Source organism: Saccopteryx leptura, chromosome 3 (genome assembly GCF_036850995.1).
Source record: "Saccopteryx leptura isolate mSacLep1 chromosome 3, mSacLep1_pri_phased_curated, whole genome shotgun sequence".
In the NCBI taxonomy this organism is placed as follows: domain Eukaryota; kingdom Metazoa; phylum Chordata; class Mammalia; order Chiroptera; family Emballonuridae; genus Saccopteryx; species Saccopteryx leptura.
Window position 1 is genome coordinate 87,902,054 of NC_089505.1, and position 14,420 is coordinate 87,916,473.

A 14,420-nucleotide genomic window follows, 5' to 3' on the forward strand; every position below is an offset into this window, starting at 1 on the left:
TCCAAATTTTCTGCCAGCCAGTGCCCTTTCTCCATCAGTGGTCTAGCCTGGCCTGCCAAAGAGCCATAGCTACCTCTGAGCTGGTAATGCCGCTGATCCCTCTCACCATCACCTTCCGTATGACCCCAGAGCACAATGCATCCCTGGTCCATCCCATGGGGCATCCTCGGTGGCAGGCATTGTGGCTGTAGCAGTGCGTCCCCCCTGCCCCCCCCCCGTCCGTCCCATGGGGCATCCTTGGTGGCAGGCGTTGTGGCTGTAGCAGTGCGTCCCCCCTGTCCCCCCTAGTTCATCCCATGGGGCATCCTCAGTGGCAGGCGTTGTGGCTATAGCAGTGCGTCCCACCTGCCTCACCCTGGTCTATCCCGTGGAGCATCCGCAGTGGCAGGCATTGTGGCTGTAGCAGTGCGTCCCCCCTATCGCCCCCCCCAGTCCGTCCCATGGGGCATCCTTGGTGGCAGGCGTTGTGGCTGTAGCAGTGCATCCCCCCCGACCCCCCCAGTCCATCCCATGGGGCATCCTCGGTGGCAGGCATTGTGGCTGTAGCAGTGCGTCCCCCCTGCCCCCCCAGTCCGTCCCATGGGGCATCCTCGGTGGCAGGCATTGTGGCTGTAGCAGTGCGTCCCCCCCCGACCCCCCAGTCCGTCCCATGGGGCATCCTCGGTGGCAGGCATTGTGGCTGTAGCAGTGCGTCCCCCCTGCCCCCCCAGTCCATCCCATGGGGCATCCTCGGTGGCAGGCTTTGTGGCTGTAGCAGTGCGTCCCCCCTGCCCCCCACCCCCCGTCCGTCCCATGGGGCATCCTTGGTGGCAAGCATTGTGGCTATAGCAGTCCGGCCTACCTGCTTCCTGGGCCCTTTCATTCCCTCCTCCATCAGCAAGCAGGACACTCCCAGCGTCTAGTCTTCTCTTTCTGCGCATTTGTAGGCGCCATCCTGGTAGAGCGTTTGCACTCTCTCCAGGATGTCAGTTCTTGGGAGAGTGTCCCCAAGTCCAAACCCTCTCAAACTCTTTATGGCCAGGCCGCTGTGAGCCACCTCCCTCCAAACCCCTCCCCCAGAGCTCCCCCTGCCTGCCAGTGCTTGTTGGCCGGGCCTGGCTGCTCCTTTGGGGGGTAGTGCCTCTCCTTCCTTAGGCCAGCTAGCTCCTCCCCCTGGGCTGGGCTGCTCCTGAACCCCAGTGACAGGCCCACAATGTGGGAGGGCAGTGGGGGCACAGGCCGAGTTGGCGCTGCACTGTCTCCCACGACAGGAGAGCGCTCACTGTTCCTGGGCAGGGGCGGGCACTTCGGGCTTGTCTTGGGGAATCAAAATCTTCGCGGGCACCTGCCCAGATGGCTCTGTCCCATGTGCCAGGGCCCCAGGTTTCCCGGCTGGGTCCCTGACCTAGCATCACACACGTACACTGGGGGGCACTCCCCTGCTCTGCAGTTCAGACTCTGGTCAGATCCTAGACGTGGTCTGCCCTGTAGCCATGAGCCTCTGTGGCCCTCACACCTGGCTTTCATTGGCTTGTCATCGGCCCTCAGCTCTCTGTTGCCTTCCTGTAAAGCAGGGGTTCAGCCAACTTTTTCTTAAAGGGACAGATGGTCAATACTTGAGGCCTGCAGACCAGACCGTCCGTGTCCACCACAGCTGGTTGCCTCTGCTTGTGTGGCTGCAGCCTTGAATGTGAGTGTGGACAGGAACAGGTGGTTGCAGTGGGAACTGTGTGCCCATCTCTGCAGCAGGGCATCAGAGGCAGTGACCGCACCATCCCAATTTCCCAGCTGGACGCATGGACACTGCTGGAGGAGATGGGGGGGTCCTTCCAGCTTCTTTCTGAGTCGCCCTCGGTTACATGAATGTGTCTAGTGATTCGTCCATTCCACCTGCATTTTCTTTTTTTTTTTTGCATTTTCTTTTCTGAAGCTGGAAACAGGGAGAGACAGTCAGACAGACTCCCGCATGCGCCCGACCGGGATCCACCCGGCACGCCCACCATGGGGCGACGCTCTGCCCACCAGGGGGCGATGCTCTGCCCATCCTGGGCGTCGCCATGTTGCGACCATCCTGGGCGTCGCCATATTGCGACCAGAGCCACTCTAGCGCCTGGGGCAGAGGCCACAGAGTCATCCCCAGCGCCCGGGCCATCTTTGCTCCAATGGAGCCTTGGCTGCGGGAGGGGAAGAGAGAGACAGAGAGGAAGGCGCGGCGGAGGGGTGGAGAAGCAAATGGGCGCTTCTCCTATGTGCCCTGGCCGGGAATCGAACCCGGGTCCTCCGCACGCTAGGCCGACGCTCTACCGCTGAGCCAACTGGCCAGGGCCATTTTCTAACCAGGAGGCATGAAAGTGTTTATAGCCTCCTCTTAGCTCTTTAATCCTTGTTTCATCTGTACTTTTAAAATAGTGTTTTTGCTTAAATGTACTTTCCTTTTTTCTCTCTTGATAAACATTGCCAGAGGTTTTTTAGTGTTGGACTCTTCAAAGAGTCCACTTTCAACTTCAGCGACCCTCTCTTGTCTGTTTGTTTTCCTCGCCATAAATTTCATCTCTCGTCTTCATTTCCTCCTTTCTACTTTGTGTTGATTCAATTTTTTACCTTTGTTTTGACTCCTTTATGTTTCTATTACTTAACTCATTGTTTCCCATCACTTCTTCATTAAAAGAACATCTCCTGATGTCTGTTTTTCCTGCTGTTTCAGGTGTTCCCCCAGGGCTTGATCGGTGACATTTCCACTGCCACTTAGTCCAGTATGTTCTCTGGTTTTCTCTTCTGTTCTGGGAGACTCACACCACGTCACAAGTATTTTTAAGTTCCCAAATATAAGGGGATGTACTCGATTTCCATAACATTCGACCTTGACCACTCTCCCACATGGGTGCTCCCCACTTCCCTCGGGGCTTTGCGCCAAGTCCCCTGTCCCGGGAGCCCTCTCTTTCTTGCATCAAACATCCCATCAACATCTCATCAGTACGCAGCGACCCTCTTTATCTCCAGTGACACTTTGGCCTCAGCATCGATTTTGTCTACTTTATTGACTAGTATTTGATCCTCCTTTTCCATCTTTTTACATTTAACATTTTACTTCCTTATTTTATTACCCTGCCAGGCTTGAATATCTCTTAGCAAGGTTTTACTTTCAATTCAGGCTGGCAATCTCTTCTTTAAAATGAAGAATTGAGTCTGTTTACATTGGCTATCGTTACTGATCTGAACTCACTCTTACCATCCGGTGCTTTCCATTTGTTCTGGGTTTTGTGTGTGTGTGTGTGTGTGTGTCTTTTTTGTTTGTTTTTTTCCTCCTATCTTGCCCTGTTTTCAATTGATAGAGCTTTGTATATTTTCTTTTTTTTTAAGATTCTGATGGTTTAGAAGTTGCATTCTTTATTTCTATTTTTTTTAAATGACTACCTTAGAAGGTTCAACACAGATATCTAACTTAACAGTCCGAAGTTAATCCACAGTTTGACCACCCTCTCAAGCAACGCAAGAAACAGCACAAGGCACTTACTGAACCGTGACCAACCCAGACCCTTCCCATCCAACTACTGTGGTCTTGCTGTGAAGCTATATGGATGGTATTTTGACTTTTTTTCTGTCCCTCAAAGTAGATAATATGTCTACCAGCTGTGGCGGACACGGATGGTCTGGTCTGCAGGCCTCAAGTATTGACTGTCTGTCCCTTTAAGAAAAGGTTGGCTGAACCCCTACTTTACAGGAAGGCAACAGAGAGCTGAGGGCCGATGACAGGCCAATGAAAGCCAGGTGTGGGAGCCACAGAGGCTCATGGTACCTGATGAATAGAACAGGCAAGGGGGCTTTCCATTCTAGCTGGAGAGGTGACAGATTCTCAGCAACAGACATAATCCACGTGTAAGTTAGATATGATGGTAGAAAGGGGTAATACTATGAGAAAACGGAGAACAGGGTAGGGCTGGAGGACAGCGCCCTGCAGTCTCTGTGGGTGGTCAGGGCTGGCCTCAGAAGGTGCGAGAGTGGAGGGAAGCCCAGGAGAACCAGGAAGGAGCCCTGTGCACCTGGAGGAGGGTCATGCAGGTGGGGGGACAGCCCTGCAGAGCCTCGAGGTGGGAGCCCGCCTGTCGTGTTCAGAGATGGCGAGGGAATCGGTGTGACTGGAGCAGAGTGAGTGAGGGAATGAGAGCAGAGAGGGAGGGAGGCCCAGGTCCCAGGGCCCGGGAGGCTGCTGTGTGAGGGCTTTGGCCACAGCAGTGGGACCTGCCTTATACTGACTGCCAGAGGTTCCCTCTCACGGCTGTGTTAACCCACTGTAGGAGGAGGAAGAAGCATGACATAGGGTGTCTTGGTCAGCTTGGGCTGCTGTGACTAAAGACCATAGATGGGGTGGCTTAGAAACAACAGGCACTTTTTTGTCACCGTTCTGGAGTTGGGGTGAACGCTTAGGTTTTGTTGCATGGAAATGCCTTCATTTCATACTCCTTCTTGAAAGATGGTTTTACTGGAGATATGATTATGTAGGTTGGCAGTTATTTTCTCTTCCATGAAAATATGAGTCCAGTGTCTCCTGGGACTCATCGTTGCCGTTGAGGAGTCAGCTGTCGGCCTAAGGGCCCTTGCTCTTTTTCTGACCGCCGTTGAGACATCTCTTCATCTCTGTGTGCTCCGTTTTCACCAAGAGGTGCTGGGTGATGGGTTTTTTTTGCCTTTTCTGATTGGGATCCGTTGGGCTTCTTGAACTTGTGGATGGTTGAGTTCTAATATATTCTCTGACAAACCCAGTTCTTGCTGCCAGCCTGCTCTCTCCTCTCGCTCTTGAACTCAGGCCAGGCGCATTGCATTCCACTTCCCGTATCTTTACCTCTTTTTCTTCTCTCTTCTACATGTAGGCAAAGGCAGTTACACATCACCCTCTCCTTTGGAGACCCAAGGCATGCCAGGTTTTATTCCAAGCTGCCACCTTCCTGAAGAGGGCACTGTTGTGCCCGTTGGAGTCGGAACCACCTTGGTGTCTGTACATCTTCTTCATCCTCCCAATATTCCCCTCGGTATCGGCCTTCTTAGCAATATCTTTTGATTTATCTTTAAGCTTACCAATTCTAATTTTGACTGCTATTTTCTTTACATTGAGTGTTTTTATTTGTAACACCTGTGTGGGCACCCTGGAGTTCCATCGTTGGGCCCTTGGTTACAGTTCACAGATGCAGAGTTCAGAGTTGTTATTTGTAACACCTGTGCAGGCACCCTGGAGTTCCATTGCTCGGCCCTTGGCTGCAGTTCACAGATGCAGAGTTCAGAGGCGGGACCCTCCCCCAGCAAAAAGATGATGACTTGCTGAATGCTCAGAGGATGGTTAGCATCTTTCAGCAATAAACTATTTTTTAATTAAGACGTATACATTGTTTTTTAAGAGATGATATGGTGCACTTAATGGGCTATAGTCTAGTGCAGACATAATTTTCTATGCACTGGGAAACTAAAAAGTTCATATGACTCATGGCTGTTGTCTGGAATCAAAGCTACAGTGTCTCTGGGGGTGTGCTTGTATTTTTGGTTCTAGAAGTTTTATTTTCATATATATATATATATATATATATATATCTGCCTAGTCACTTTTGAGACTCTCTTGTTTTCTCACCATGCTTTTATTCCTCTTCTTTCCTTTCTTTAAACAGAATAAACAAAATGATTTCATAATGTTCCTTCCGACAATTCCAGTGTCTGAGTCTTTGCAGTTCTGATGCTCCACTTTTTGCTGGTGAGGGAAACCTCCCCTTGTGCTCAGAGGTCTTTCCCTTATGACCTCACACTCCTAATGCCATGGCGGGGCTGAAATCAAACGCCTCAGAAGGGTCCTGAGTGCACCCCGTCTGCCTGCATGTGCCGGAGCACCCAGGGCCGTGGTTTGGCTCCTTGCATGCGAGGCTGCAGAAGCGCTAAGCCAAAGAAGCAAAAGTAACATCTTGAAAAGAAAAAAAAAAAAAATCCTGAAGTCTAAATTAATAACGCAATGTAATTTCTAATTATGTCGGGGTTTTAAAATGTCCTTCCCTGGATAAACATACACTGTGACTAAACATTTTCTAAATAATTAAAGCTAATTTTTTTTAATAATTAGGACACTGCGGTTACATTCATAATTGATCGATTTTATTCCCTTGATGGAAGATCTTTTTCATTTGAGAAAGGAGATTCCAAAATTTTAACCCAAACTCAGCACCAAGAGTCTCAGCTTGCTTTTTCAAAAACATTGCCGTGTTGGCCCTGGCTGGTTGGCTCAGCAGTAGAGCGTCGGCCTGGCGTGCGGGGGACCCGGGTTCGATTCCCGGCCAGGGCACATAGGAGAAGCGCCCATTTGCTTCTCCACCCCCCCTTCTTCCTCTCTGTCTCTCTCTTCCCCTCCCGCAGCCAAGGCTCCATTGGAGCAAAGATGGCCCGGGCGCTGGGGATGGCTCCTTGGCCTCTGCCCCAGGCACTAGAGTGGCTCTGGTCACTGCAGAGCGATGCCCCAGAGGGGCAGAGCATTGCCCCCTGGTGGGCAGAGCGTCGCCCCTGGTGGGCGTGCCGGGTGGATCCCGGTTGGGCGCATGCGGTGGTCTGTCTGACTGTCTCTCCCCGTTTCCAGCTTCAGAAAAATACAAAAAAAAAAAAAAAAAACGTTGCCGTGTTGGGAAGTCACACCGCCAGGCCTCTGCCGGGTGAAGGCGCCCTCCGCGCTTTACTTCTCTGAGCCGGGGAGTCCTCGAATGCTTCTCCCATGGTGCGTCTCTCTAGAATCGCAGGCCTGAGAGCCGAAGGGGACCTCCAGGGCCACCCCACACAGAACGCTGACCACCCAACACACAGAGGAGGTGTTCGGCGGCCGACGCCCTGTGTGAGAGGTGCTGTGGGGTGGGGGAGAGCCCCTCTGGCTACGGAGCAATGCTCCACCTCTCCTACACGTGACCCCAGACTCCCGGTGGCTGAGGTGCTCCATGCAGAGGCCTGCCCACAGGTCACCTTCGTAGACAATGGAGTGAAGTCCTTTCTGATGATGAAATCCCAACCCAGAAACAGCTTTTCCTCTCTCATTATTCTGAAAACACCCATGTACCTGGTAGAAGTGCGTTCAGCACACAGAGAAGGGTCCCTCCGCCGCCTCCTCCAGACCCTGCTCAGGTGACACGGTCCCAGGTGCAGTCGGGCTGTTGGTAGATGTGTCCCAGACCTCTGCTCCCTCCGTCTCTGCGCTCTCTTTCCTGGCTTCGAGGCAGGAAGGAGACATGGAGCCCTGTGGTCACGAGGTTCTGCTTTGGGCCGTTACTGCCAGGAAGGGAATGAGAGGACCTTGCATGGACCGAGCGCCGACGGTTTGCACGGCGCAGAGCTGAGGCTCTGCTCACAGGGTGTCCGCTCCTCAGAGTGGCTCACAGAGGTAGAGATGATCTCCGTGAGATGCAAGACACCAAATGACCAGCCGCAGCCACACGGCTAGCAGAGAGAGACCGAAACCCGGTGCTCTCGTGTCTCGAGCACGCGGACGCTGGGGAAGAAGCAGGTCCGTCCAACCCCAAGTTCCCTTCGTCCCTCGGCGTCCTCCGCCATGGCCAGGAGATGAAAAGAGCGCTCTCCGTGGAGGGTCCCTGCACCTGGGCATGAGCTGAGACCAGAGGTGAACCCAGTGGTGCCTGCACGAACCACTGGCAACCCCCACAAGATGTGGGCATTGTGCCTCATTGACTCAGAGCTTCCGTTGTAGACTTCAGGTGACTCCAGTCTCACACACCTGCATTCTAACTCTAAATGAAGACCTACCCCAGGAAAAGCGACTGGACTAGAAATAGACAGTGAGGATTCTATTCACATTTATTTGTACTAATTGACGTTAAGCTATAAAGGTATTCAGTGCTAAAGGCTTCCCTGTGTTTTTTCTCTCTCTTCAGTGTGGGGACTGGCTGTTCAGACTAGGCTGGCTAGGCAGGGGCTAGGCTTGTCCTCTCAGCCAGATGGGGACAAGGCCCAGGCGGTGTCTCTGTCATGCCCATCGCACCAGCAGGCTGAGGCCTTGTCACGGGTGTGGCTCGTGAAGTTAGAGGTTTTCATGCCAGCATTTTAGGGGATTGTGAGCAGGGGCACGGTCAGTTCCGGCGGGCCACCCCGAAGGCTGCGGCAGTGCCGGAGCGGGCCTCCGATGCCTCCACTCCGAAAACTCAGCAGGGGTCCCCGAGGGCTGGAGGTTGTGTGGGCTCTCAGTGTTCACTGCACTGGGGTCCACACTGGAGAGATTTCAGGGCACAAGAACCTCCAAGCACTGCACCAGCCCTGAGCCGCCAGTGGGCACGCCATCGCGTCATGTGGCCTCTGGAAAATGCCGCTGCCCACTCGAGGCCAGTCCTGTCTGAGGGTCATTGTAGGACAGTGTGGGTGCCCAGACATACTCTGAGAACCTCTACATCAGGCACAGCCCTGAACAGCTGACCTGAGGGGGCTCTGAGCAGAACCCCGTGCCGGGCAACACGAGCTGGCCGACCTCACGCTGCGGTCAGCAGCGTCCCTTGGCCTCCTGTCCCTTTGGCCCTCTCACCAGCATGGAGTGGGGCAAGGGGGAGGTCAGCCGGCAAGGGCTGCCCACTTTATTTGAGCAGCTCACCTGTCCCCAGCCCTTCTGTTTTTCCTTCTTTTTCTCAGTCGGGTGGTTCCTTGGGGTTCTCTGGAGATCTCCACATTCTGTCTGCAAGAAGCTATTTAGGAATCATGACTTAGGCGCCTCTCCCTGACTCGTTTGTGCAGAAACGTTGGCCTTTACCACATTGGGAATGTGTCCACCGAAACCCTGTCTCTCTGTCCTTGTTCCACGGTGCAGGGAGGACGCGGGTGGGGCTCTGTGTTTTCTGTTCGGACAGCGCATGGCCCCACAGCAGAAAGACAGCAGTCCTGGGGTGGGAGCCCGCTGCGCTTAGCTCACTGTCAGGAGACTCCCATAAAGAAGTCCTGTGAGGACTGGGAACACATGTTTATTTTATGAATGACTTCAGGGAAAGAGGGGAAAAAAAATCATCCAGGAGGCTGTGTTCTTTTTATTATGTTTTGTCGGTAAACAAAAAAAATTGCCACATTTAATACTTACACTGGTCCCGTGGGATTTCTCTGACTAATGTAAAATGACAGTTGTCGCAACATACTATATAAATACAAGTCTGTTTGCCGGGGCCTGTTCTATTTTTAATGTAAACCACACCTAACTTGCTCTGAAGAATTGCACTCGTGGAATTGAGAACCCTGCGTGTTGCTGGCTCGTGGTGCGGCGGTGCCGTCTCAGGGGCAGCCGGGGAGACACCAAAGGCATCCCAAACTTTTCAGTTTAATGCGAGAATTATTCACCTAATTTTCCCGCCACTATTGTGCTGCGTAATTTATCGTTGTGCAGAGCTGCGAGATGATGCAGCTAATGAGTGACACGGTGCACTTGGCGAGGCCATCTATAATTTAGGAGGCTGCTCATGGTCTCTGGGCTGTCTGCAGTCTGAGCAGAGCCGGCAGTAAAAATAAAGAATCTACTCACAGTTTATATAAATATGCACCAACCCACAGATCCACGCACACGGTACCTCTTACTAGGCCTGCCGCTGCCTTGCTCACACAAAGCATGAATTCCCCTCCCATGAGGACTGGGGAAGGCTGACGCTGTGCGTTGTAAGTTGACAGTGGACTCCGTGGCCAGCCCTTCGCGGGCTTTGGGCTTTGGGAGAGCCGGAGGGATGGGACTTCCACAACGTGGGCGAGCGCGTGACCGTGACCCTCTGCTCCCTCTCGTTTCTCAGCCACTCCTCCCTACACCTGTTCAAAATGGCAAGAGCCACAGGACGCCCCTAAACCCTAGCCGTGGGGCGCCCAACCTCTCCGTGGTGTTCAGGAGCTGACCTGATAGGGACCTTGGGGGTGGCACCCACTGGAGATCCAGACAGGGTGGCAAAGGTGTATCTGGAAACCACTCTCTCGGTGGTGGTGAGCCTGGGCTCCCAGCAGCTCTCACCGGGCACCGGTGAGCTCTACTTGTCATTCTGTTGATGAGGAAAAGACCCTTGGACAACTCTCTATCCAACTCTGGACTCCCTGGCAAGCAAGAGCAATGTCACAGGTGCACCTTCATCCAAGGTCACACAGGGGAAGAAGTATCCTGAGTGGGTGCAGATAGAACACGTCCTTCTTTCTGCTCTGATATCCCCTCCTCGTCGGGAGATTTCGGGCAGAGGTCCATATTTTGCTGGGGAGCACTGTGGCGGGGCGCTAGGCAGCATGAGCTTTCTGTTGGCAAAGGGAAAAGGCTGAGCTCCCTCTTTGCAGGATTCTTGACAGCCCCCTGACACTATGGTGCAGATTTTCCAATAAATAGTAGCCTCTCTGCTGCAAACCTCTAAGGAACAGATAGCCCGGCTTTTTTACATCCTACACACTGGGCTTAAAAATCAACTTCAGGGTTGCTTTGCCTTTTCCAGCCTCTTGAATAAAGCACTTTTGTAGCCTACTCAAAATCCTCTCCCTGTGTTTACATTTTAATGGGCATGCCAGTGAAATGGAGGACCTTTTTTTTTATTACTTACATTTATCAGGAGAGGCAGTGGGGATGGAAACAGCAAATGTTCGGGCTGCCTCTCTGTAGACCACCAGCTTCCCTCTTCATCTGGGGGGCACCTTAGCCAAGCAAGCAGAAAGCAGAGGAAAGGCCATTTTTATTTTCGGAATTTTAAAATACTGTTTTAGATCATACATGTCGCCGAGAGAGACACCCATGCGTAAGGAGGATATTCCATCTCATTGGCCTACGTGGAAAGTAAAATGTTTTGTTGAATGGAGTACCATTCAAGAGCCATCCTTACCGAAAAGAAAGGGGTGGGGGTCAATCTCCCTGGAAGGGCAGAGAAGCCCATGGATTGGTTCCTTGTCGCACATACTCTTGTCAAGAGAGTCCTAAGGTGACCTCAACTCCTCTGGGGGCATTTTAGGGACAGATTTGGTGTCTGTGGCAACAGAAGGGAAAACCCCACTTGGATCTTGGTTCACAGAAGCTACTGTCTAGAGGCAATAGGTTCTCTCGAGTGCGGACACAGAATTTCTGCTTATAGGTCCTCTCGGGTGTGGAAACGGAATTTCTGCTTATCGCAGCATGTTGCTAATATTCAGATTTTCTGTGCAAAGGGCTCCTTTATCACAGTTGATCACAGAGTATAATAAAATCGGGCTGAGGCAGCTTCCGGGGCTTTGAGTCGGTGGGGTTGCCAATATTTTCATCTTCCCCTGGGCGATGTCTCTCTTTTCCTTCCCCTGATGTTCCCAGGAGATCCCTAAATAAAGCTACAGATGTGGTTTAAAAGCACACCCACAGATGTTAGTTTAAAATGACCTACAACTGGCAGCAGAGAGAAGAGGCCAGCCCCCCTTGGCCTTTCCCTACACTGTCATTTGGTATGCAAATGAGGCCCCGCAGAATCCACTGCCAGCCCCACCAAGCCATAAAAGCAACGCATCAGTACCTCTCATCGCCCGGCGTCTGGCTGAAGTGCAGCAAGCCCACTTCCTAACTAGCACATGTCGCGGCATGACTTAGGAAGAGGCTCTGATTCCGCGCAAGGCGGATGGATGTGCTTACGGGAGCTCCTCCAGCTCCCTTTAGGACAATCCATTTTTTAAACTGAATCCAGGCTTTGAGACGCACCTGCCACGATTTGGCTGGCCCCAAGCACGATGGAGCAGGACGGTTGGGCACCTGCAACCCCGAAGGCCAACTCCCTGGCCCGGGCTAGGCAGACCCCCGCAGCCACCCTGCCCTCCCCTGCTGTGGTGTTGACTTTGCTGTGAAAGTGCCATTGCGTGTGAAGTGAGTGAGACCTTGGGTTCCTAGAGCTGTCCTGGCTTGGCCCGCAGTGCCAAGGAATGAGGGACGCAATGCCCGAAATCAGTGGTGTTGGGGACCAAGGGGCTTTGTTTTCCCAGGGACTGGCATGTGTGGGCCACGTGCTCCTAACGGTGCTTTTATCAAAGTAGACATAGAGGTGAAAGTATGGTTTGCCCGGCAGCCACCTGTCTGTTCACTGGGACTCCGACAGTCCCCACAATGCCCGTCAGAACAGCCAAACGCTTCCAGGCCTGCCTGGCACCGCTGGCTTCCCAGCCTGGTGCCCTGAGCAGGGGCTGCGCTCACGGCTTCCTGGGGCTTTGGATGCAGAGGTGACCCTGCACCTGAGAGCCGTCTCGTTCTGCTCTGGGAGAAAACCCAGGCCAGGACTGGGACTTGGAGGGGACGGGCAGGTGGCACCCACGCACCTGTCCTCCCGGCGAGCCTGCCGAGTGACTCACAGTGCAGGAGATGCTGCCTGTCAGCAGAGGTAGATGTGCTTCTAGATAACGTTGACAACAGGACCTCAGCAACCTCGATGTTCTAGATGCAGATGCAGGTTTGTGTAACAACTAAAACGTGGCTAAACAAGATTAATCTGTTAGTGGTGTTGAGACGCGCCTGTGAGGCAGATTGGGTGTCTCCAAGGTGCAATTAAGCATCAGACTAATTAAAGGTGGCCACTGGCACACCGACTCCGATAACCAGGCTCCCTGCCCAAGAGGTAACTCCTTGGTAAGCACCCGTGATTATTATTATTTTTCCCATTTGTTATCTCCTGGAAACATGCAACAACCAAGGGCCAGGTTGGTCATCTGGGGTAGCAACCCCCCCATCAGCGGCCGCCGCCTGCCTGGACTGGGTGCAGGACTGGAGCATTTGGACAGCACTGGCTGAGAGCAGGGGCTGAGCCCAGCAGCCCCAGCAGAGCCACGGTGGGCCGAGTAGCTGTGTTGGCTGGCAGCCTGGGCTGGGCACAGCGCTGTGCATGTGTGCCTGTCAGACCCGAGGCCTGGCCCATCCACGCAGCCTGCAGTTGCCCAGTGGGCTCTGGCTGGGACACCTGGCTAGGGGGAGCCAGCCTCATTAGAATGAGCACATGAACACAGAAGGCTGACGACCGGCGGCGGCGACAGGAGGCACTGGCAGGGGAAGCGGCTCTGTGCCACCCTGCGAGACGGAGCTCCCAGCACCGCCCTCGCCACCCAGGAGTCTGTGGCTGTGACTGCGGGAGGGGGAGAAGCAGGGGCACAGGGCTCGTGGCGTGGACTGCTTAGGAATGCTGAGAGGCTGAAAAATAAACAGCAGGAAGACTGAGCTCAACAAAGCCGGGGTGAGGCGCCAAACAGGGTTTCGGGTCAAAGCGTTCCCGTGTCCCATGTTCTGAGGGAGGCAGGAGGCCAGGAGGGCCCCGTTTAGGCTCAGCGCTGGGCCCAGTCCGCAGAGGTCACAGAGACAAATGCAGACTTAGGCTGCGGCCTCCTCGTGGCCTCCTGGCTGTCCTCTCAAGTCCCCCTGTGTGTCCCAGGGAACCCAGTGCCTCCTTTAGCACCTTCCTCCAGATGAGCACTTCCTGGGGACGTGACCTCTCTGGGCAATTGCTTGTGCAGATTACGACAGATTAGGGAGCAGAATGTTGGCGAGGTCACAGTCACCCAGCGGTTCCAGGAGCCTGGCCTGGAGCTGGTTGATCAGTGCCTGTGGCCTCCTGCTAGGGGCTCACGTCCCCTCCGTAGCCTTGCCAGGTGGCCGCCCAGCTGCCACATTGCCCTCTTCCTCTGCAAGGGGGTAAGAAGGACTTGCAAAATGGGGACAGGATGTGTGTGGACAGGGACTGTGATGGTTAATTTGTATGTCACCTTGGCTAGGCTATGGTGCGCAGTTTGGGTCAAACAGCAGTTGGCTGTGAGGGTGTTTATAGATGTGATTAACATCTAAATCAGTAGACTCTGAGTAAAGCATAATGTGGGTAAGCCTTGTCCAATCAGGTGAAGGCCTTAAGAGTAAAAAGACTGGAATCCCCGAAGAAGAGGGACCTCTGCCTCGGGACCGTGACCTACAAACCCTATCTGTCCCTAGGTCATGGCCCGTGGCATTCAGGCTCCAGACTATAGCATCTGCTCTTCCCTAAATTTCCAGCCTGTCCGACAGCTTCAGATTTGTCAGCCCCCACAGCTGTGTGAGCCAGTTCCTTAAAAGAAATCTCTCTCCAGATATCTCCTCCTGCTGGTTCTGAGCCTCTGGGGAACCCTGACCCGTACAGGGATGATGGTGCCACTCCTCCAGAGTTTGGGGGTTCTGCCCCCGACACTGCTCACTTACCCTCCTATCAGCTGCACCCCCACCCCTAGCCCTCTGCTAGGGCCCACAAGGGAGAACGCAGATGAAATACAAGAGCACCTCCAGCCCCTTGGAAACAACTGTATGCTGATGACAATGCTCCTTGCAGATGTGTGCCGGTGACTCTGGATGAAGGCTGCTCACCGGGGCCAGGGGTGCCGCACCAAGGCCTCGGGGTGACTCTGGTGGGTTTGGGGCCAGCTGCCTTTATCTGAGTGTGTGCCCTGTGCACCAGGCACCTCTCAAAGCC

The 14,420-nt window shown here is 53.7% G+C and overlaps 1 protein-coding gene and 1 non-coding gene across 6 annotated transcripts in view; one reads left to right on the plus strand and one right to left on the minus strand.

Moving 5' to 3' along the window:
• LOC136399599 (calmodulin-binding transcription activator 1-like) overlaps positions 1–14,420 on the plus strand; it is a 729,052-nt gene that overhangs the window by 399,295 nt on the left and 315,337 nt on the right. The window lies entirely within an intron of this gene.
• Positions 4,840–4,969, minus strand: LOC136401534 (small nucleolar RNA SNORA67). Its single transcript, XR_010750564.1, has one exon. It is a non-coding gene; the product is annotated as a small nucleolar RNA SNORA67 (small nucleolar RNA).